Below are 22802 nucleotides of genomic sequence, written 5' to 3'. Positions count from 1 at the left end.
TCCGCCTGGCTACTCCAACCTCGGCCAACAGCTCCGCCCCCGCAGTTACTCGCCCAAGCCTCTCCAGGTTCTCCTTTACCCAAATCCAGATAGCAGATGTTCTGAAAGAGCTGCAAAACCTGGACCCGTACAAATCAGCTGGGCTTGACAATCTGGACCCTCTATTTCTGAAACTATCCGCCGCCATTGTCGCAACCCGTATTACCAGCCTGTTCAACCTCTCTTTCATATCGTCTGAGATCCCCAAGGATTGGAAAGCGGCCGCAGTCATCCCCCTCTTCAAAGGGGGAGACACCCTGGACCCAAACTGTTACAGACCTATATCCATCCTGCCCTGCCTATCTAAGGTCTTCGAAAGCCAAACAGGTCACTGACCATCTCGAATCCCACCGTACCTTCTCCGCTGTGCAATCTGGTTTCCGAGCCGGTCACGGGTGCACCTCAGCCACGCTCAAGGTACTAAACGATATCATAACCGCCATCGATAAAATACAGTACTGTGCAGCCGTCTTCATCGACCTTGCCAAGGCTTTCGACTCGGTCAATCACCATATTCTTATCGGCAGACTCAGTAGCCTCGGTTTTTAGGATGACTGCCTTGCCTGGTTCACCAATTACTTTGCAGACAGAGTTCAGTGTGTCAAATCGGAGGGCATGCTGTCCGGTCCTCTGGCAGTCTCTATGGGGGTGCCACAGGGTTCAATCCTCGGGCGGACTCTTTTTTCTGTATATATCAATGATGTTGCTCTTGCTGCGGGCGATTCCCTGATCCACCTCTACGCAGACGACACCATTCTATATACTTCCGGCCCGTCCTTGGACACTGTGCTATCTAACCTCCAAACGAGCTTCAATGCTATACAACACTCCTTCCGTGGCCTCCAACTGCTCTTAAACGCTAGTAAAACCAAATGCATGCTTTTCAACCGTTCGCTGCCTGCACCCGCACGCCTGACCAGCATCACCACCCTGGATGGTTCCAACCTTGAATATGTGGACATCTATAAGTACCTAGGTGTCTGGCTAGACTGTAAACTCTCCTTCCAGACTCATATCAAACATCTCCAATCGAAAATCAAATCAAGAGTCGGCTTTCTATTCCGCAACAAAGCCTCCTTCACTCACACCGCCAAACTTACCCTAGTAAAACTGACTATCCTACCGATCCTCGACTTCGGCGATGTCATCTACAAAATTGCTTCCAACACTCTACTCAGCAAACTGGATGCAGTTTATCACAGTGCCATCCGTTTTGTCACTAAAGCACCTTATACCACCCACCACTGTGACTTGTATGCTCTAGTCGGCTGGCCCTCGCTACATATTCGTCGCCAGACCCACTGGCTCCAGGTCATCTACAAGTACATGCTAGGTAAAGCTCCGCCTTATCTCAGTTCACTGGTCACGATGGCAACACCCATCCGTAGCACGCGCTCCAGCAAGTGTATCTCACTGATCATCCCTAAAGCCAACACCTCATTTGGCCGCCTTTCGTTACAGTTCTCTGCTGCCTGTGACTGGAACGAATTGCAAAAATCGCTGAAGTTGGAGACTTTTATCTCCTTCACCAACTTCAAACATCTGCTATCTGAGCAGCTAACTGATCGCTGCAGCTGTACATAGTCTATCGGTAAATAGCCCACCCATTCTTACCTACCTCATCCCCATACTGTTTTTATTTATTTACTTTTCTGCTCTTTTGCACACCAATATCTCTACCAGTACATGACCATCTGATCATTTATCACTCCAGTGTTAATCTGCAAAATTGTAATTATTCGCCTACCTCATGCCTTTTGCACACAATGTATATAGACTCCCCTTTTTTTCCCCTACTGTGTTATTGACTTGTTAACTCTGTGTTGTCTGTTTACTCCTTTATCTTGTGTAACTCTGCCTACCTGGTTAAATTGTCTGTTCACACTGCTATGCTTTATCTTGGCCAGGTCACAGTTGCAAATGAGAACTTGTTCTCAACTAGCCTACCTGGTTAAATAAAGGTGAAATAAAAAAAAATATAAAAAGAATTGGCCATGACGCTCAGAATTTAATTATTTGTTTTGGGGCCTGTGTACATTGTGGTACGCTCAGTTAACCTCATAGTCCACCAATACCGTATGCGGGTTTGTGACTAGGGCTCAAGCTCATTAGCATAACGCACAATGCGAAAAAATATTCCTAAAAATATTTAACCTCCACACATTAACAAGAAAAATAGCTCAAAAAGATAAACAAGTTGTTTATCTACCCAGCAAGTCAGCATATACTATATTGAAATGTTGCGCGATTTTCAGAATGTTCAAAAATGTTTTAACAAGAAAAATAGCTCAAATGAAAACATAGCACATATTTATGTCCAACCACCACTGCAGACATACCTCATTAGCATAGCCAAGTAGGAAAAAATATGCAATCAACAAACGCAGGATTAAAAGAAAAATAATTTCACTAACCTTTTGAAATCTTCATCAGATGACAGTAATATAACATGTTACACAGTACATTCATTTTTTTTTCAATAATATGCTATATATATCCATAAATCTCTGTTTACAATTACGCATCGTTCAAAAAATGCTACTGCAATGTCAGATAACATACGCAGATAACGTCAGCTAACAAGGAATACACATCATAAACTTTGACTAAATATGCATGTTTTACATATGTATAGCAGGATACACTTCTTCTAAATGCAATCGCTGTGTTACATTTATTTTTAACGTTACATTTTGCGTTCACTAGGCTATAATAGGGAGTCGGCGCTCCCATATTAGCATAATGACTCCTCTATCTTGGAGTCGACAGAAACCCAAAATTAACACATAAATATTCCCTTACCTTTGCTGTTCTTCCATCAGAAGACCTGGAAGGGATTATACTCACCAAATTAGCGTTCAGTTTTCAAGTCTGTGTCTTTCGGTTCTCAAACTAGCCACATTTCGGTCGAAATGTAGGCAAATTTCAAGTGGATGCGCACCAAAACGTCGAAAGTATATATTATATGTTGAGTAAACTTGTCAAACTATGTTCATAATTAAGCCTTAACATGTTATAAAGGTCTACAGCAATCGTGAGGGCGAACAGACACACACACGTTGTTCAATCGATCCTGAGGAAAAGAGAGAAAAACTGCAGAGCCCGCATAGGGTACACTTTTTTTTGGCGTGACCGAGACCTTTCGGCACGCTGAACGTCTCGTGAGCGCATGATTCTCACAGTGACACGCCTCATTCAAAGCAGGCTTCGCGCTGAAGACGTAGAAACTGTTCCCAGAGCTGTAACTGCTTGGTAAGTGCGTATACGATGACGTCAAAGTGGTGCCAACTTTTTCCATTACAAGAGAGACTTTGGGAGAATGCATGCCCTGACACTTCTGCTTTACATAGAGACAAAATTTAAACGGTTTTAGAAGCTTTAGAGTGTTTTCTATTCGATAATATTTTTTATATGCATATATTAGCAACTTTTGACAAAAATTTATCATGTTTTATATGGGTACCGAATTCCTCCAGAAGGGGCAGTAATCAGGGGTAGTCTTCAAACTGGGCACTGTTTGGATTTAGCTGGTGTGCTGTTACAGTTACACAGTGGCATTGGGTTTGGCAGTTTTGATGTGCAATGGCTTTTCTCCAGTTCCCAAATCCTGCACTAATGAAGGCAGCATCTGTTCTTGGCCAAGAAATGGTTGGCTTGAAAACCCTTGGCTACAGTGAAAACACAACACTAACAACAGCCATATCATTGCCTTAAACAAATCTTGGTTCAGTCACCAGTTTAAGTTGAGAGTGGGTATCCATGGCATTGTCCAATTATGTCGCTATTTTACAAGTCTAAAAAAGAGAGAACCTTTCATAATGTTGCCAAACAAAGACTCAACAAACTTACCTGAGACTCCCTGTCTCTGCCAGTCTGTCCCTGCCCATCTGTCCCCAGCTGTCTGTGTGCCATCTGTTGCCTGCTCTAATGACATTATTATGAAACATTGCCATTAGCATTTCACTTCTTTCTTATGAACATCTTATCAACTAGTCTTTGAGATATTAGGCTACTAGGGTTCTTACTTTGCGTTTTGGTGTACTGAAAAATGCTCTGATGGCCTTCTTTAAAAAAAAAAATCTGCCATTTTCCTACTTGGCTGGATACGCACGCACGCACGCACGCACGCACGCACGCACACACACACACACACACACACAGTGCAGGTTATTTACAGTAGGAGATGGACTTCTATCATCTATTATCTTCTATCATTCTATAATGGGCTTCGATCTACCAGGTAGCTATCTAGTCAGCTAGAAAATGTGAAACGGATTGCAGTGACAAGAGTTGACAGCTGTATGAGTTCACCATTTATGAGTTCACCATCAACGTAAGCTGCAACCTTTTGTCATTTTAATAAAGTTCATGTTTTCGTTTTATATTGGCTGGCCACAACAGCTTAATTTGCCAATTCCATTTCTGTGTTGTTTACTTTAATCTTTGCTATCGTCATTTCGGGCACACAGGTGATTCAAAGTCCCCTAGCGACAATTTAGCTTTTGCAACGAGACCATTAAAGATATTTAAGACAATGGTAGAAGAGAGTGTAGTTCTGTTCAGTTTGGAGTTCAGTTTATCTCTAACCTTATCACATGGACTTCGAAGCACTACAGCTGATGCTGATCTTGGAATAATCTGACAATAACAAAGATTCCATCTTTGACAATGCCACATAAATGGAATAGGTGCTAGCTAGATTGCTAGCTAATGTTTGCTCGCTAGCTCTGCAAATTCAGCTATTGTGTGTGTGAACTCTGCCAACATAAATCAAATCAAATTTTATTTGTCACATACACATGGTTAGCAGATGTTAATGCGAGTGTAGCGAAATGCTTGTGCTTCTAGTTCCGACAATGCAGTAATAACAAAGAGTAATCTAGCTAACAATTCCAAAACTACTACCTTATACACACAAGTGTAAAGGGATAAAGAATATGTACATAAAGATATATGAATGAATCATGGTACAGAGCAGCATAGGCAAGATGCAGTAGATGGTATCGAGTACAGTATATACATATGAGATGAGTATGTAAACAAAGTGGCATAGTTTAAAGTGGCTAGTGATACATGTATTACATAAAGATGCAGTAGATGATATAGAGTACAGTATATACGTATACATATGAGATAAATAATGTAGGGTATATAAACATTATATTAAGTAGCATTGTTTAAAGTGGCTAGTGATATATTTTACATCAATTCACATCAATTCCCATTATTAAAGTGGCTGGAGTTGAGTCAGTGTGTTGGCAGCAGCCACTCAATGTTAGTGGTGGCTGTTTAACAGTCTGATGGCCTTGAGATAGAAGCTGTTTTTCAGTCTCTCGGTCCCAGCTTTGATGCACCTGTACTGACTTCGCCTTCTGGATGATAGCGGGGTGAACAGGCAGTGGCTCGGGTGGTTGTTGTCCTTGATGATCTTTATGGCCTTCCTGTGAAATCGGGTGGTGTAGGTGTCCTGGAGGGCAGGTAGTTTGCCCCCGGTGATGCGTTTGCAGACCTCACTACCCTCTGGAGAGCCTTACGGTTGTGGGCGGAGCAGTTGCGGTACCAGACTGTGATACAGCACGACAGGATGCTCTCGATTGTGCATCTGTAGAAGTTTGTGAGTGCTTTTGGTGACAGGCCAAATTTCTTCAGCCTCCTGAGGTTGAAGAGGTGCTGCTGCGCCTTCTTCACAATGCTGTCTGTGTGGGTGGACCAATTCAGTTTGTCTGTGATGTGTACGCCGAGGAACTTAAAAACTTGCTACCCTCTCCACTACTGTTCCATCGATGTGGATAGGGAGGTGTTCCCTCTGCTGTTTCCTGAAGTCCACAATCATCTCCTTAGTTTTGTTGACGTTGAGTGTGAGGTTATTTTCCTGACACCACACTCCGAGGGCTCTCACCTCCTCCCTGTAGGCCGTCTCGTCGTTGTTGGTAATCAAGCCTACCACTGTTGTGTCGTCCCAAACACGTGCGTGGCCACGCAGTCGTGGGTGAACAGGGAGTACAGGAGAGGGCTCAGAACGCACCCTTGTGGGGCCCCAGTGTTGAGGCTCAGCGGGGTGGAGATGTTGTTACCTACCCTCACCACCTGGGGGCGGCCCGTCAGGAAGTCCAGTACCCAGTTGCACAGGGCGGGGTCGAGACCCAGGGTCTCGAGCTTGATGACGAGTTTGGAGGGTACTATGGTGTTAAATGCTGAGCTGTAGTCGATGAACAGCATTCTCACATAGGTATTCCTCTTGTCCAGATGGGTTAGGGCAGTGTGCAGTGTGGTTGAGATTGCATCATCTGTGGACCTATTTGGGAGGTAAGCAAATTGGAGTGGGTCTAGGGTGTCAGGTTGGGTGGAGGTGATATGGTCCTTGACTAGTCTCTCAAAGCACTTAATGATGACGGAAGTGAGTGCTACGGGGCGGTAGTCGTTTAGCTCAGTTACCTTAGCTTTCTTGGGAACAGGAACAATGGTGGCCCTCTTGAAGCATGTGGGAACAGCAGATTGGGATAAGGATTGATTGAATATGTCCGTAAACACACCGGCCAGCTGGTCTGCGCATGCTCTGAGGGCGTGGCTGGGGATGCCGTCTAGGCCTGCAGCCTTGCGAGGGTTAACACGTTTAAATGTTTTACTCACCTCGGCTGCAGTGAAGGAGAGTCCGCATGTTTTGGTTGCGGGCCGTGTCAGTGGCACTGTATTGTCCTCAAAGCGGGCAAAAAATTATTTAGTCTGCCTGGGAGCAAGGCATCCTGGTCCGTGACTGGGCTGGTTTTCTTTTTGTAATCCGTGATTGACTGTAGACTATGGTGCCATTGACTGGAGTAACCAGTTGGTTAATCGTTTTATAATAAATTAATAATAATTTAATTGAAAGGTCAACAGGAACAATTATTAACCAGTTGAAGCTAGCGGGCGCTATTTCATTATTGGATAAAAAAACGTGCCCGTTTTAAGCGCAATATTATTTCACAAAAAGATGCCCGACTATGCATATAATTGCCAGCTTTGGAAAGAAAACACTCTGACGTTTTCAAAGCTGCAAAGATATTATCTTTGAGTGCCCCAGAACTGATCTTACAGGCGAAACCAAGATGCAACTTCAACCAGGAAATGAGCAGGATTTTTGAGGCTATGTTTTCCATTGTCTCCTTATATGGCTGTGAATATGCTGTGAACGAGTTTATGCGCTCTCCCGTTCCTCCAAGATGTCTGCAGCATTGTGACGTATTTGTAGGCATATCATTGGAAGATTGGCCATAAGAGACTACGTTGGCCAGTGGCCCGTCCGGTGTCCTTTGTCTACGTTGGTGCGTAACTCTCCGTGGCAAAAATTTTACCATGCGATACAAACAGCGAAGTATCGTTCCTGGAAGTGTGCATCATTGAAGAGATATGTGACAAACACCTTGAGGATTGGTTCTAAACAACGTTTGCCATGTTTCAGTCGATATTATGGAGTTAATTTGGAAAAAAGTTCGGCGTTTGGATAACTGAATTTTCGGGTTTTTTTGGTAGCCAAACGTGACACACCAAACGGACCGATTTCTCCTGCACAAAAAATCTTTCAGGAAAAACTGAACATTGCTATCTAACTGAGAGTCTCCTCATTGAAAACATCCGAAGTTCTTCAAAGGTAAAATATTTATTTGAATGGTTTTGCTGGTTTTTGTGAAAATGTTTCCTGCTGATGCTAATGTTAAATGCTACACTAGCTATCAGTACTGTTACACAAATGCTAGTTTGCTATGCTTGAGACGCATATTTTTGAAAATCTGAGATGACAGTGTTGTTAACAAAAGGCTAAGCTTGAGAGTTAGCATATTAATTTCATTTAATTTGCGATTTTCATGAATAGTTAACGTTGCGTTATGGTATTGAGCTTGAGGCTATGATTACGCTACCGGATCCGGCATGGCTCCACGCAAGAAGTTAACTTTCTAAAAGTTTAAGCAATTTCATTTTTATTATTTTATTATAGCTTCTACTTATCTCCTTTCCAAAACGCTATTCCTACATAATCTGTCACAAAAGTATATATTTTTGTACTTTGACAAATTTTCATATTGAAAATGATGTATGTAAGGGAAGACCCCCCCTGAAATGGAAAAAAATTAATGGGAAACTATTGGCACTGTACGAAACCTATACATGATGTACAATATCACTCAAATGGACGGCATTTCATTCAAAGCTTATGGCAAATGTCATATGGCAAATGCCAAGTGTAACACAGCAACAATCCAATAGATGGTGAGCCTGATCCATAGTAAATTTTCATATTGCAAATGCACATCATGTGCAATTGGACTTAAGGGTCAAATTTTGAGAATGTGAATTTGGTTTTGAAAATGTATCACCCCCTTAAAAAAGTGCTTTCTGGACCGTTTTTTCGAAATTCTTTCGATTGTCTTGTCAATTATACATGTATAAGAACTGTATGAACATACTTTTGTCATATTTTATTGTTATATATATATAGCACTATGTTATGCCACGAATCAACCTAGATGGCCTGTTAGTTATGTATGATGGGGGAGAAGTGGGACTCTGTTAATTTTTAACGACTTTTTGAAAAACTTCCGAAATTACCAGGTGCACCCCCTATTGGATGGGCACGGGTGGGGGGGTGTTCCTTACCCAACCGTAGACCTCTTGCACCCCCCTAAAGTCATTATTATTATTTTTTAAATGTGCTCCAGTTAACTCATTCCAATCACCAGAAACACGGCTGTCCATTTGCAATATGTTTCAAGGGGCAGTTACCATCATGAATTTGACATGCTCAAAAATACTGCAGAAATGCAGAATTGACTGGCCCGATGATCTTGGGATGGCCGGGCAGTGATAGTTGTTCCTTTCCATCGCTCATTGTGTTGATTTCATCATGTCCATTTGGTGATGTTTTTTCACTGTTGAATCTTATTGCAAATGTACTGTCCATTTGCAATATGTTTCAATGGGCATTTACCATCACGAATTTGACATGTTCAAAAATACTGCAGAAATGCAAAATTGACTGGCCCGATAGTGATTCTGGTTCCTCCATCGCTCTTTGGTGATGGTATATTACTGTTTAACATATTGCAAATGGACAAAAGTCAGCCAGCAAGTCATCATCCATCAGTCAATTAGATATCATTCTGACACCAAACTGATACAAACTTACACCACACCCACCTTTTCCAACTCGTTTAGAGGCCAACTATCACATATTTCAGAGCAGGCCCAAAATTCATAGCGCCTTCTGTTTAAACCATAATAAAAACATAGTTACGTTCTAGCTGCGGGTCCAGTTCTGACATTATGTGTAGGCCTAGCTGAGGCAACCCTGAAACTAAACTTCCGGCGCCGACAGAGATGGCCGCCTCGCTTCGCGTTCCTAGGAAACTATGTAGTTTTTTGTTATTTTACGTGTTATTTCTTACATTAGTACCCCAGGTCATCTTAGGTTTCATTACATACAGTCGAGAAGAACTACTGAATATAAGATCAGCGTCAACTCACCATCAGTACGACCAAGAATATGTTTTCCGTAGACTCTGGATCCTGTGTTCTGCCTTACAAACAGGACAACGGAATGGATCGCATGCAGCGACCCAAGAAACGACTCAAAAAGAAGGAAACGAGCGGTCTTCTGGTCAGACTCAGGACAAGGGCACATCGCGCACCACTCCCCAGCATTCTTCTTGCCAATGTCCAGTCTCTTGACAACAAGGTTGATGAAATCCGAGCAAGGGTAGCATTCCAGAGGGACATCAGAGACTGCAACGTTCTCTGCTTCACGGAAACATGGCTCACTGGAAAGACGCTATCCGGGGCGGTGCAGCCAACGGGTTTCTCCACACATCGCGCCGACAGAAACAAACATCTTTCTGGTAAGAAGAGTGGCGGGGGCGTATGCCTCATGACTAACGAGACATGGTGTGATGAAGGAAACATACAGGAACTCAAATCCTTCTGTTCACCTGATTTAGAATTCCTCACAATCAAATGTAGACCGCATTATCTTCCAAGAGAATTCTCTTCGATTATAATCACAGCCTACCTTTATATACCCCCCCAAGCAGACACATCGATGGCTCTGAACGAACTTTATTTAACTCTTTGCAAACTGGAAACCATTTATCTGGAGGCTGCATTCATTGTAGCTGGGGATTTTAACAAAGCTAATCTGAAAACAAGACTCCCTAAATTTTATCAGCATATCGATTGCGCAACCAGGGGTGGTAAAACCTTGGATCATTGTTACTCTAACTTCCGCGACGCATATAAGGTCCTGTCCCCCCCCTTTCGGAAAAGCTGACCACGACTCCATTTTGTTGATCCCTGCCTACAGGCAGAAACTTAAACAAGAGGCTCCCACGCTGAGGTCTGTCCAACGCTGGTCAGACCAAGCTGAATCCACACTCCAAGACTGCTTCCATCACGTGGACTGGGACATGTTTCGTATTCCGTCAGATAAAAATATTGACGAATCACGCTGATTCGGTGTGCGAGTTCATTAGAACGTGCGTTGAAGATGTCGTTCCCATAGCAACGATAAAAACATTCCCTAACCAGAAACCGTGGATTGATGGCAGCATTCGCGTGAAACTGAAAGAACCACTGCTTTTAATCAGGGCAAGGTGTCTGGCAACATGACCGAATACAAACAGTGCAGCTATTCCCTCCGCAAGGATATTAAACAAGCTAAGCGTCAGTACAAAGACAAAGTAGAATCTCAATTCAACAGCTCAGACACAAGAGGCATGTAGCAGGGTCTACAGTCAATCACGGACTTTGAAGAAACCCAGCCCAGTCACGGACCAGGATGTCTTGCTCCCAGGCAGACTAAATAACTTTTTGCCCGCTTTGAGGACAATACAGTGCCACTGACCACGGCCTGCAACGAAAACATGCGGTCTCTCCTTCACTGCAGCCGAGGTGAGTAAGACATTTAAACGTGTTAACGGCCCTCGCAAGGCTGCAGGCCCAGACGGCATCCCCAGCCGCGCCCTCAGAGCATGCGCAGACCAGCTGGCCGGTGTGTTTACGGACATATTCAATCAATCCCTATACCAGTCTGCTGTACCCACATGCTTCAAGAGGGCCACCATTGTTCCTGTTCCCAAGAAAGCTAAGGTAACTGAGCTAAACAACTACCGCCCCGTAGCACTCACTTCCGTCATCATGAAGTGCTTTGAGAGACTAGTCAAGGACCATATCACCTCCACCCTACCTGACACCCTAGACCCACTCCAATTTGCTTACCGCCCAAATAGGTCCACAGACGATGCAATCTCAACCACACTGCCCTAACCCACCTAGACAAGAGGAATACCTATGTGAGAATGCTGTTCATCGACTACAGCTCGGCATTCAACACCATAGTACCCTCCAAGCTCGTCATCAAGCTCGAGACCCTGGTTCTCGACCCCGCCCTGTGCAACTGGGTACTGGACTTCCTGACGGGCCGCCCCCAGGTGGTGAGGGTAGGTAACAACATCTCCTCCCGCTGATCCTCAACACTGGGGCCCCCAGGGTGCGTTCTGAGCCCTCTCCTGTACTCCCTGTTCACCCACGACTGCGTGGCCAAGCACGCCTCCAACTCAATCATCAAGTTTGCGGACGACACAACAGTGGTAGGCTTGATTACCAACAACGACGAGACGGCCTACAGGGAGGAGGTGAGGGCCCTCGGAGTGTGGTGTCAGGAAAATAACCTCACACTCAACGTCAACAAAACTAAGGAGATGATTGTGGACTTCAGGAAACAGCAGAGGGAACATCCCCCTATCCACATCGATGGAACAGTAGTGGAGAGGGTAGCAAGTTTTATGTTCCTCGGCATACACATCACAGACAAACTGAATTGGTCCACTCACACTGACAGCGTCGTGAAGAAGGCGCAGCAGCGCCTCTTCAACCTCAGGAGGCTGAAGAAATTCGGCTTGTCACCAAAAGCACTCACAAACTTCTACAGATGCACAATCGAGAGCATCCTGGCGGGCTGTATCACCGCCTGGTACGGCAACTGCTCCGCCCTCAACCGTAAGGCTCTCCAGAGGGTAGTGAGGTCTGCACAACGCATCACCGGGGCAAACTACCTGCCCTCCAGGACACCTACACCACCCGATGTTACAGGAAGGCCATAAAGATCATCAAGGACATCAACCACCCGAACCACTGCCTGTTCACCCCGCTATCATCCAGAAGGCGAGGTCAGTACAGGTGCATCAAAGCTGGGACCGAGAGACTGAAAAACAGCTTCTATCTGAAGGCCATCAGACTGTTAAACAGCCACCACTAACATTGAGTGGCTGCTGCCAACACACTGTCATTGACACTGACCCAACTCCAGCCACTTTAATAATGGGAATTGATGGGAAATGTTGTAAATATATCACTAGCCACTTTAAACAATGCTACCTTATATAATGTTACTTACCCTACATTATTCATCTCATATGCATACGTATATACTGTACTCTACATCATCGACTGCATCCTTATGTAATACATGTATCACTAGCCACTTTAACTTTGTTTACTTTGTCTACATTCTCATCTCATATGTATATACTGTACTCGATACCATCTACTGTATGCTGCTCTGTACCATCACTCATTCATATATCCTTATGTACATATTCTTTATCCCCTTACACTGTGTATAAGACAGTAGTTTTGGAATTGTTAGTTAGATTACTTGTTGGTTATCACTGCATTGTCGGAACTAGAAGCACAAGCATTTCGCTACACTCGCATTAACATCTGCTAACCATGTGTATGTGACAAATAAAATTTGATTTGATCCCAAGTTTCAGCTTGATAGGTCATTTGGAGCCCGAGCAGCGACCTTAATTGGTGCTGAAAATCCACATTATCCGGGCATTGCTACGGGGTCCTTGAATGAGCTATTGGACAGAAACGTAGTGGTCCGTCTCAATGGGCCGAGGTGGTTTCAATGCACCAAGTCTTGCAACTCTGGGACTTTTCTAAATGTCGTCATTTTCGTAATGGTCAAAATGAATTGAAGTTATTGCAAATATACAAGGCTGTTTCTCAGTCTGAGAACCTTATAGAGCCACATAACTCACCGTGCACTATCGACTGGAGCTCTAGAACAGGTTACCAAAGTTTCAGAGCTCTAGGTCTGATGGTTCTTTGAAAGTTTGAACAAAGGTAACTATTGCAGGCTCTGTGTGTCTCTAAGCTCCACACTGTGTCACTCCATCCTTGCTGTGTGTGTGTGTGAGTTTTTCTTGGAAAGCTGATGGGAGAAATTACTTAATTACAGTTCATGAGGGTTGCCTAATCACACACATGAAGTTTTGGTAAGATGTGACTTTTTTAACCCTTCGAAACAGCCCCTATGACCCCAATTTAAGGCACTTCCGGTTGTCACAGGAAGCTGAAAGTGAACACATCCTCAATGGGGTAGGCTTTTACAGAATCCTGAGTTTAAAGTCTTTACGTTAAGAACTGACTAATTTACACAGGGTTGGATGCACTTTTTCTTACCAACTGCAGGTTGGGTATGGGAAAACACTTTTAGGGTGATTTTAACTGCTTCTGGTTGCTCCAGGAAGCTTAGAATTGATAAAGGTAGACCTCATAGTGGCCTTATGAATTGTCATCGAAGACAGGTTTATAAGGCTGTCATAACCCACATAGGCTTCAGGTTGAATTTAGGGAAGCAGTTAATGTATTCCTATGGGGAGAGATGTCATTGTAATCTGTTAAGGGTTAATGCCACATCGTCAAGGTTAGGCTTGCACAGATCGGGAGGACCTTAGGAATATACCTGTGGTTGAATTGTCCTTCTAACCTTAACGGTTCCGCCGCTGTCCCCCAAAAGCACCTGAAATTTAGGGACAGGCTTCACATTGGGCCTACGATTTTTCATGGTTGCTGCCATCAGTGCGAGCTACAGTTAAGAGGGGTGTCTCGTTGAACTCGGCACGGCCTAGAGACTATGGTGATGCCATTTTTGGTGTTGATTTCAGATTGTCATTTTGGTGATGGTTCATAACTGTTTAAACATATTGTAAATGTACAAAAGTCAGCCAGCAAGTCAGCGTCCATCAGTGAATTAGATATCATTCTGACACCAAACCCACTTTTTCCAACTCGTTTAGAAGCCAACTATCACTGAAAGATTAGTGGAATCTGTGTTGGTAGCTGGACAGGTAGGATGACTGACAGTGAGGGTGAACAGTTGGTCATGGGTCAGGTGACAGAGGAATGGATGAGAATGAGGCAGGAATTATATTAACCATAAAGTGGTATATTTACTGAGTAGTGTGGATTCATGGACGCACAGAACTTCTGGATCAGACGGAGTTAAGGAAAAGAAAGCAGCGAGATCAGGCGATGGCAATTTCCTCCTTTTATGGAGTTGACATCTGTCGGACATTTCCACCTGACCTAGTTAAAGCGCCCCTGGCCCAGCTGAGTAAGTGGCAATGAATTAAAGGATTATTCCACCAACTCCATGGGCTTTTTTATACAGCCACCCCGGAAATGTGTTAAATTCCACGATCCTCAAAAAAAGGCTCACTGCTCCCCATCCTCTGCCATTTCAGGGAGAGGAATTAGTCGGGCAACTGGCCAGATATATGTCCACTTCATCACCTGGATCTCCACTGATCTAACACGACCATCTGTCCCAGGCATGGTCTTAATGATAAGGCCCACCGGCCAGGAGGCTCGAGGCAGCTGAGGGTCCACCATCATTACTACTTGGCCAGTTTCCAGGCTGGCCATTTCTCTCCACCATTTCCCTCTGTGCTGTAGAATTGGTAGGTAATGCCGACTGAATCGGGCCCAAAAATGGTCAGCTAAGATCTGGCTGTGTCGCCACCGGCGTCTGCCAACGAGGTTGGTATCAGCATACATGGCTTGAGGAAGTGACGCATCTCGGCGTCCCATCAAGAGCATATTCGGTGTAACCGGATCGGGGTCAGCGATGTCTGCAGAGAGATATCCCAAGGGTTTGGAGTTCAGTATCCCTTCCACCTTTATCAAGACGGCCCTCAAGACAGTTTCAGTGACAGTTTGGTTCCCCAGTACGACTCGTAAAGCCGTCTTTACAGATTTGATCTCTCGCTCCCATGTTCCTCCAAAATGAGGAGCTCTTGGAGGGTTAAATTTGAATGACATTTGTTGGTCCATCAGCTGATCCTGGAGGCTGGGTTGGAAGGCTTCCTCCAACCTAGCTTCTCCTACCTTGAAGTTTGTGCCTCTGTCAGCCAGGATCTCGTAGGGTTTCCCCCGTCGGGAGATAAACCGTCATAGGGCAATGAGGAAGGCTTCAGTATCCAAACTCTCCAGTAGGTCCAGGTGGACACATCTAGTTGTCAAACACTTGAATAGAATGCCCCAGTGCTTTTCCACTCAATGACCTAGCTTGATCAAGGGGCCAAAGCAATCGACTCCTGTTGACCAGAAGGGTGGTTTGAGGAGGCGCCAGCGAGCAGGGAGTAAATCTGCCAGTTTGGGCACAGTGGGTCTGGCCCGCCATCTCTGACATTCCATGCAGGTGTATTGGTGCTTACGAATGGCTCCTCGTCCTCCAAGTATCCCGTACTTCCGCCTCATCTCCCCATAGACTCTCTCTCCCATGGGCCTTTTCTACAGTCACATATTTCAGAGCAGGTCCGTAATTCACAGCGACTTCATTTTCAACCACGATAAAAACATAAAACACGTAGTTACGTTCCAGCTGCGGGTCCAGTTCTGACATTGTGTGTAGGCCTATGTGAGGCGACCCCGAATCCCGAGTTTCGGCTTGATAGGCCATCCGGTGCCCGAGCAACGACATTAATTGGTGGTGAAAATCCACTTTTTGCGGGCGATGCTATGGGATCCTTGAATGAGCTATCGGACAGAAACGTTTGAGTCCGTCTCTATCGGCCGATGCGGTTTCAATGCACCTAGTCTTGCGACTCTGAGACTTTTCTAAATGTCGTCATTTTCGTAATGGTCAAAAAGAATTGAAGTTATTGTAAATGTACGAGGCTGTTTCTCACCACGCACCTTTGACTTGAACTCTAGAACAGGTTTCTTCAGAGCCCTAGGTCTGACGGATCATTGATAGTTCAAACAAAGGTAACTATTGCAGGCTCTGTGTGTCTCTAAGCCCCACACTGTGTCACTCCATCCTTGCTGCGTGTGTGTGTGAGTTTTTCTTGGAAATCTGATGGGATAAATGACTGATTTACAGTTCATGAGGGTTTCCTAATCACACAAATTAAGTTTTGGAAAGATGTGAGTTTTTTAACCCTTCGAAACAGCCCCTATGCCCCCAATTTAAGGTACTTCCGCTTGGCACAGGAAGCTAAAAGTAAACACATATCCTCAATGGGGTAGGCTTTTACACAATCCTGAGTTTAAAGTCTTTATGTTAAGAACTCTATGATTTACAGAGGGTTGAATGAGTGTGTGTGATTTCAGAAAATCACAAATCTTGCAGAGCTCCGAAACCCGCCTTAACGAACTCGTCTGAACATGCTGCAACTGGATCGGTAATTTTTGGTAATTTTTTTTTTCTTTGAGCATTACCAATTGTACATTGTAAAATTTCTCTCAAATTTTGTCTTCAAAGTATTTTCCCTTTAGGAGAAATGGCCATGTTGTGATTGGTGATTGATGTTTTGTACATTTGTAATAAGATTCCATTCGCCATCTGGTGGAATTTACTGGGACAGCGGAAAAATGACCAAAATATTAAAATGTTATAAGACTGAAACAGAATGTCTGAGAGACTTTGTTCGATGACTTCCTGGAAGATCTGGCCCCGGTGCATGGCCGTCGGCAAATTTTAGAAACATTCACAGACGTCTTGTAAGGGACCGTACATTTGCAATATGGAGATTCTCATACAACAAATGCGGAAAAGTGCCCTTCATGTATGACAGAAATTAGATTAAGTCAGCGTGTAAAAATACATGTTGGTTGTTAGCCTATCTACCAAGGTGTCAAAGCTAGGTGGCGAGACCCTCCCTCCTCCAATTGGCTATCGAGCAGATTTGTTTTCTGTAAGTTGGAGGAGGTTGAGCAACTATGTGGATCTTATAGACCACGATCACTGTTAAATGTAGATCTCAAAATCTATTTTGAACTGATATATTTTTTCACTGTTTGTAAATCCTGACCCAAAACTATTTCAGCTAATTGAGGCATCTAAGAAAGAAAATGTTCCCATTTGTTTGAATGTAGTTCTAGTATGTGATGGACAAATTGCACTTTCAGATTTTAATCGTAAACAGACTGTTTGATAAATCTGCAGATGAACTTGAGAAATAATTACTTTTTCATAATTAACACTACCTCCATCTATTTTTGGTTGTATTGCTGATGACAATAGTATCACTAGAATTATTACTGTAGATTTTCCCTCTATTTTTCTTATTTCCAATAATGGCTTTAATATAAGGGGTGCGTAACTGGTGGCAGGGAAGTCAAACGCAGGAGGGCAGAACTTGGTGAATAGCCAGAGTAGTTTAATATATAAAACAACAAACACATGGGTGCAAAACCCGTAGCGCACTAGTAACACACAGAACAAGAACTTACAATAGACAATTCCCGACACGGATATGGGGGAAACAGATGGACAAATGGATCGGCGATGGCTAGAAGACCGGTGAGGTCAACCACCGAACATCGCCCGAACAAGGAGAGGAACCGACTTTGGCAGAAGTTGTGAAAGTACCCCCCCTTGACATGCGGCTCCAGCAGTGCTGGAGGGGACGACCCGGAGGGCGAGGTGCAGGGATATCCGGACAGGGAAGGTGGAAAAGCTGCAGCATAGAAGTGTCCAACACGACTTCCTTCAGAACCCAGAATCTCTCCTCCGGACCGTACCCCTCCCAGTCCATGAGGTACTGAAGGCCCCTCGCCCGACGTCTCGAATCCAGGATGGATCAAACGGGAGTACGCAGAGGCCCCCTCGATGTCGGGGGGGCCGGAGGAACCTCCCGTGCACCTTAGATTCCTGGAGCGGGCCAGCCACCACCGGCCTGAGGAGAGAAACATGGAACGAGGGGTTAATGCGGTAATCGGGGGGAAGCTGTAACCTATAACATACCTCATTCACTCTCCTCAGGACTTTAAATGGCCCCACAAACCGCGGACCCAACTTCCTGGCGCAGCACGGTGCGCTGAAGATGGACATGGGCGGCGTCCCATGTTTCCTCCGCACGCCGGAACCAGTCTTCCACCGCAGGACCTTCGGTCTGACTCTTTTGGTTGTTCCGGCGCCGACAGAGATGGCCGCCTCGCTTCGCGTTCCTAGAAAACTATGCAGTTTTTTGTTTTTTTACGTGTTATTTCTTACATTGGTACCCCAGGTCATCTTAAGGTAGTAGTTTTGGAATTGTTAGCTAGATTACTTGTTGGTTATTACTGCATCGTCGGAACTAGAAGCACAAGCATTTCGCTACACTCGCATTAACATCTGCTAACCATGTGTATGTGACAAATAAAATTTGATTTGATTTGATTTGACTCTGATGCCAAGGAGCCAGAACCGGTTGATATCCCAATACACACGGGAAGGGAGAGAGGTTAGTGGAGGAGTGAGTTCTGGGCCATTTCTGCCCAGGGCAAGAACGCTGCCCACTACCCTGGCCGGTCCTGGCAATAAGAACTCAGAAACCTACCCACATCCTGGTTAACTCTCTCCACCTGCCCGTTACTCTCAGGGTGAAAACCTGAGGTAAGGCTGACCGAGATCCCCATGAACGCCCTCCAGACCCTCGACGTGAACTGGGGACCCCGATCAGACACTATATCCTAAGGCACCCCATAGTTCCGGAGGACGTGAGTAAACAGGGCCTCCACAGTCTTTACGGCCGTAGGCAGACCGCACAAAGGGACGAGACGACAGGACTTAGAGAAATGACCCACAACGACCAGGATCATGGTGTTACCCTGTGACGGGGGAAGATGGGTTATGAAATTCACCGACAGGTTCGCCCACAGCCGTTGTGCAACAGGTAAGGTTGTAACTTACTTCTGGGCAGGTGCCTAGGAGCCGTACACTGGGAGTACACCGAGCAGGAGGAAAAATAAACCCTTACATCCTTAGCCAAAGTGGGCCACCAGTACTTCCCACTAAGACAGCGCACCGTCCGACCGATCCCAGGATGACCAGAGGAGGGTGACGTGTGGGCCCATTAGATCAGCCGGTCGCGGACAGCAGACGGAACGTACAGACGCCCAGCTGGACACTGAGGGGGAGTGGGCTCTGCATGTGACGCCCGCTCAATGTCCACGTCCAGCTCCCATACTACCTGCGACACCAAGCAAGAGGCGGGGAGTATGGGAGTGGGATCCATGGGTCGCTCCTCTGTGTCATACTGCCGGGACAGTGCGTCTGCCTTAACATTCTGGGAATCCTGTTCTGTACGAAAGGGTGAAAAAAATGGCCCACCTTGCCTGGCGAGGAATCAGTCTCCTCGCTGCCCGGATGTACTCCAGATTGCGGTGGTCAGTCTTGATGATAAAAGGGTGTTTAGCCCCCTTAAGCCAATGTCTCCACGCCTTCAATGCCTTGACGACAGCCAACAGCTCCCGGTCCCCCACGTCATAGTTTTTCTCCGCCGGGCTGAGCTTCTTCGAGAAGGCACAGGGGTGGAGCTTCGGTGGCGTACCCGAGAGCTGAGAGAGCATCGCTCTTATCCCAGCCTCGGATGTGTCCACCTCCACTATGAACGCCAAAGAGGGATCCGGATGGACCAGCACGGGCGCCGAGGTAAACATAACCCCTAGTTGCCCAAAAGCCCTGTCCGCCTCAACTGACCACTGTAGACATACGGGACCCACCTTCAGCAGTGAGGTAATGGGAGCAGCCACCTGACCAAAACCCCTGATATAACCCCGGTAGTAATTGGCAAACCCTAAAAATCACTGCACCTCCTTTACCGTGGTGGGAGTGGGTCAATTACGCATGGCTGAAATGCGGTTACTCTCCATCTCCACCCCTGATATGGAAATAAGATACCCTAGGAAGGAGACAGCTTGCTGAAAGAACAGGCATTTCTCTGCCTTGACGTACAGATCATGCTCCAACAGCCGTCCAAGTACCCTGTGCACCAAAGACACATGCTTGGCGCGTGTAGCGGAGTATATCAGAATGTCATCGATATACACTACTACACCCTGCCCGTGAAGATCCCTGAAAATCTTGTCTATAAAGGATTGGAAGACTGATGGAGCATTCATTAACCCGTACGGCATGACGAGGTACTCATAATGCCCTGAAGTGGTACTAAACGCTGTCTTCCACTCTTCTCCCTCCCGGATACGCACCAGGTGGTATGCGCTCCTGAGATCCAGTTTTGTGACGAAGCGCCCCTGTGCATTGATTCAAAGAGGTAGTGGGTAACTGTACCTCACCGTGATTTTATTGAGACATTGATAATCAATGCAAGGGCGCAGACCTTCCTCCTTTTTCACAAAATAGAAACTCGAGGAGACGGGTGAAGTGGAGGACCGAATGTACCCCTGACGCAGGGATTCTGAGACAAATGTCTCCATAGCCACCGTCTCCGCTTGCGACAGGAGATACACGTTGACTCCTGGGAAGTGCAGCGTCTACCAGGACATTTATCGCTCAATCCCCCCGTAGATGGGGTGGAAATTGAGTAGCCTTATTTTCACAGAAGGCAAGAACCAAATCAGCATATTCGGGAGGGGATGCACACAGTGGAGAAATGGTCTGGACTTTCCACTGTAGTAGCACCAACATAAACCCCTACACACCTCCCTGAGCACTCTCACGACCACCTCATGAGAGCCCTCTGTTGCCATGAAATGATGGGGTCATGACGAGCCAACCAGGGAAGGCCCAGTGCCACGGGAAACGCAGGAGAGCAGAACTTGGTGAATAGCCGGAGCAGTTGAATATATAAAACTAACGCCATATAAAACAACAAATACATGGGTACAAAACCCCAATGTCCCGACAAGGACATTGGGGACACAGAGGGAAAATATACAACGTGTAGTTAGGGAATTGAAACCAGGTGAGTGTGAAAACAAGAAAAAACAAATGGAACATGAAAAATGGATCGGCGACGGCTAGAAGATCGGTGACGTAGACCGCCGAACACCGCCCGAACAAGGAGAGGAACTTCTGCAGAAGTCGTGACACTCAAGCTGAGTCAACAAATATGTCTAAATAAGTGACACATCTGGTAAAGAATAACTCAGGGCCCCATCCATCCATAACACTTTCCACAGAGCCCAGCATATTCTCTTCAATCATACAGAAGTGTTGTCATAACCAATGGATCACATTGGCATGTCAGGTGTGGCCCATCAAGTGATGTGATGGGCATCGTCAGTTTACAGTCGGTAGTGAATGAGGTGTGTGGGTGTGGGTGAGGGTGAGTGGCTTTGTGTTGCAAGCCTCAACAACGGAATTGTATTGAATTAATCAGATCCAATGATTTAATGCTCATATGTCAGGGTGCGGCTCGTACTACTATATGAGGAAGCTACAGCTAACAACGAATGAGCAAATGTCAGAGGATACTTCATTAACCTTTGCATAAATGTTTTGGCCTCTTTAGAACACTGTATCTCCAGTAAACCTTGTAAACAACTTGATAAATAACTTCTAGCATATCAAGAAAATATCTAATTTTGGTTATTACGTAGTAGCTCAAACCAGCTCTGTGTTTAACAAGTAGGACGACATTAGCAACGCCCACCTATCCGCATCAATCACATTGATAGGTGTGGTTCCTGTCACACTGAGTAGGATATTTGCATGACATGTGGTCCTTTGGTGTAGCTTCGGGGGTTGTCAATGTGATATGCCACACAGGTGTGATGGCAGGTATTTGATGTAGTCTATAGTTGTACCAAGCTCAGATCTAAGGAAAGACACAATCGCAAAAAGACCGGGAAGAGAAGAGACACCAATCACAGAGTTCAGGTTGGATTACACTTTTCAGGCTCTGATATTAGCAGTGTAACTGAGTGAAATGTTTGTATTTAAATCCCTTACAATTTAGGTAATTTTCATTGGAAAGTGCAGACACTGACTAATATTCTGAATTATGTTTTTCTGATTGAAGAGTTAACATTGTGGTGTTGTTGTCTCTCTCTCTATTTCTGTGTGGTCATTGGAATGTTAAAGCCCGCATTTCGTAACTGAGCTTGCACAAAAATGAACTCTTCCAACCATTCCACTGTTCTCTCTGGCTCTCTGGAGCCAGTTTATACTTTAAAAACGGCCTGCTATGCAGTCAACATCATCCTGAGTCTACCCACCAATGGCTACGTGCTGTGGCTGATACTGACCGGAGCCGGAGGGACGGTGGCCTCAGAGTTCTTCGCTCTCAACTTGGCAGTATCTGAGATGCTCTACAGCCTGTGTGCTGTCTTTGTCTTTGTCTACATACACCTCCCTATTCCTCCTCTCCTAGCTCTACTTACATTCTTCAGTGGTTTTATATCCCACGGCCGCCCCCTGTTCCAGTGCTGTATATGTTTTGAGCGATACCTGGCAGTTGTCCACCCTGTGGTCTTCCTGAAGTACAGACCCCTGAGATACAAGGTGGGGTGGTCTGGATTGGTTTGGCTGGTTTTGATTGGGTTCTGTTTTACTTTTTTGTTTGTAAAAGACCACCAAATTGTCATATGTTATGTGTCTTTCGGCGAAGTTCTGGTCTTACTTTCATTTATGTTATTCTGCTGCCTCTCAGTTCTCAGGGCTCTGAAACAGCCTGGGCCGGGTGAAGGGGAGAGTGAGAGGGAGGGGACAAATAAAA

This window comes from Oncorhynchus nerka, linkage group LG11, assembly GCF_034236695.1.
Source record: "Oncorhynchus nerka isolate Pitt River linkage group LG11, Oner_Uvic_2.0, whole genome shotgun sequence".
NCBI classification, from domain to species: Eukaryota; Metazoa; Chordata; class Actinopteri; order Salmoniformes; family Salmonidae; genus Oncorhynchus; species Oncorhynchus nerka.
The sequence above is the reverse complement of the archived record's forward strand: the minus strand, read 5'-3'. Positions refer to the sequence as shown.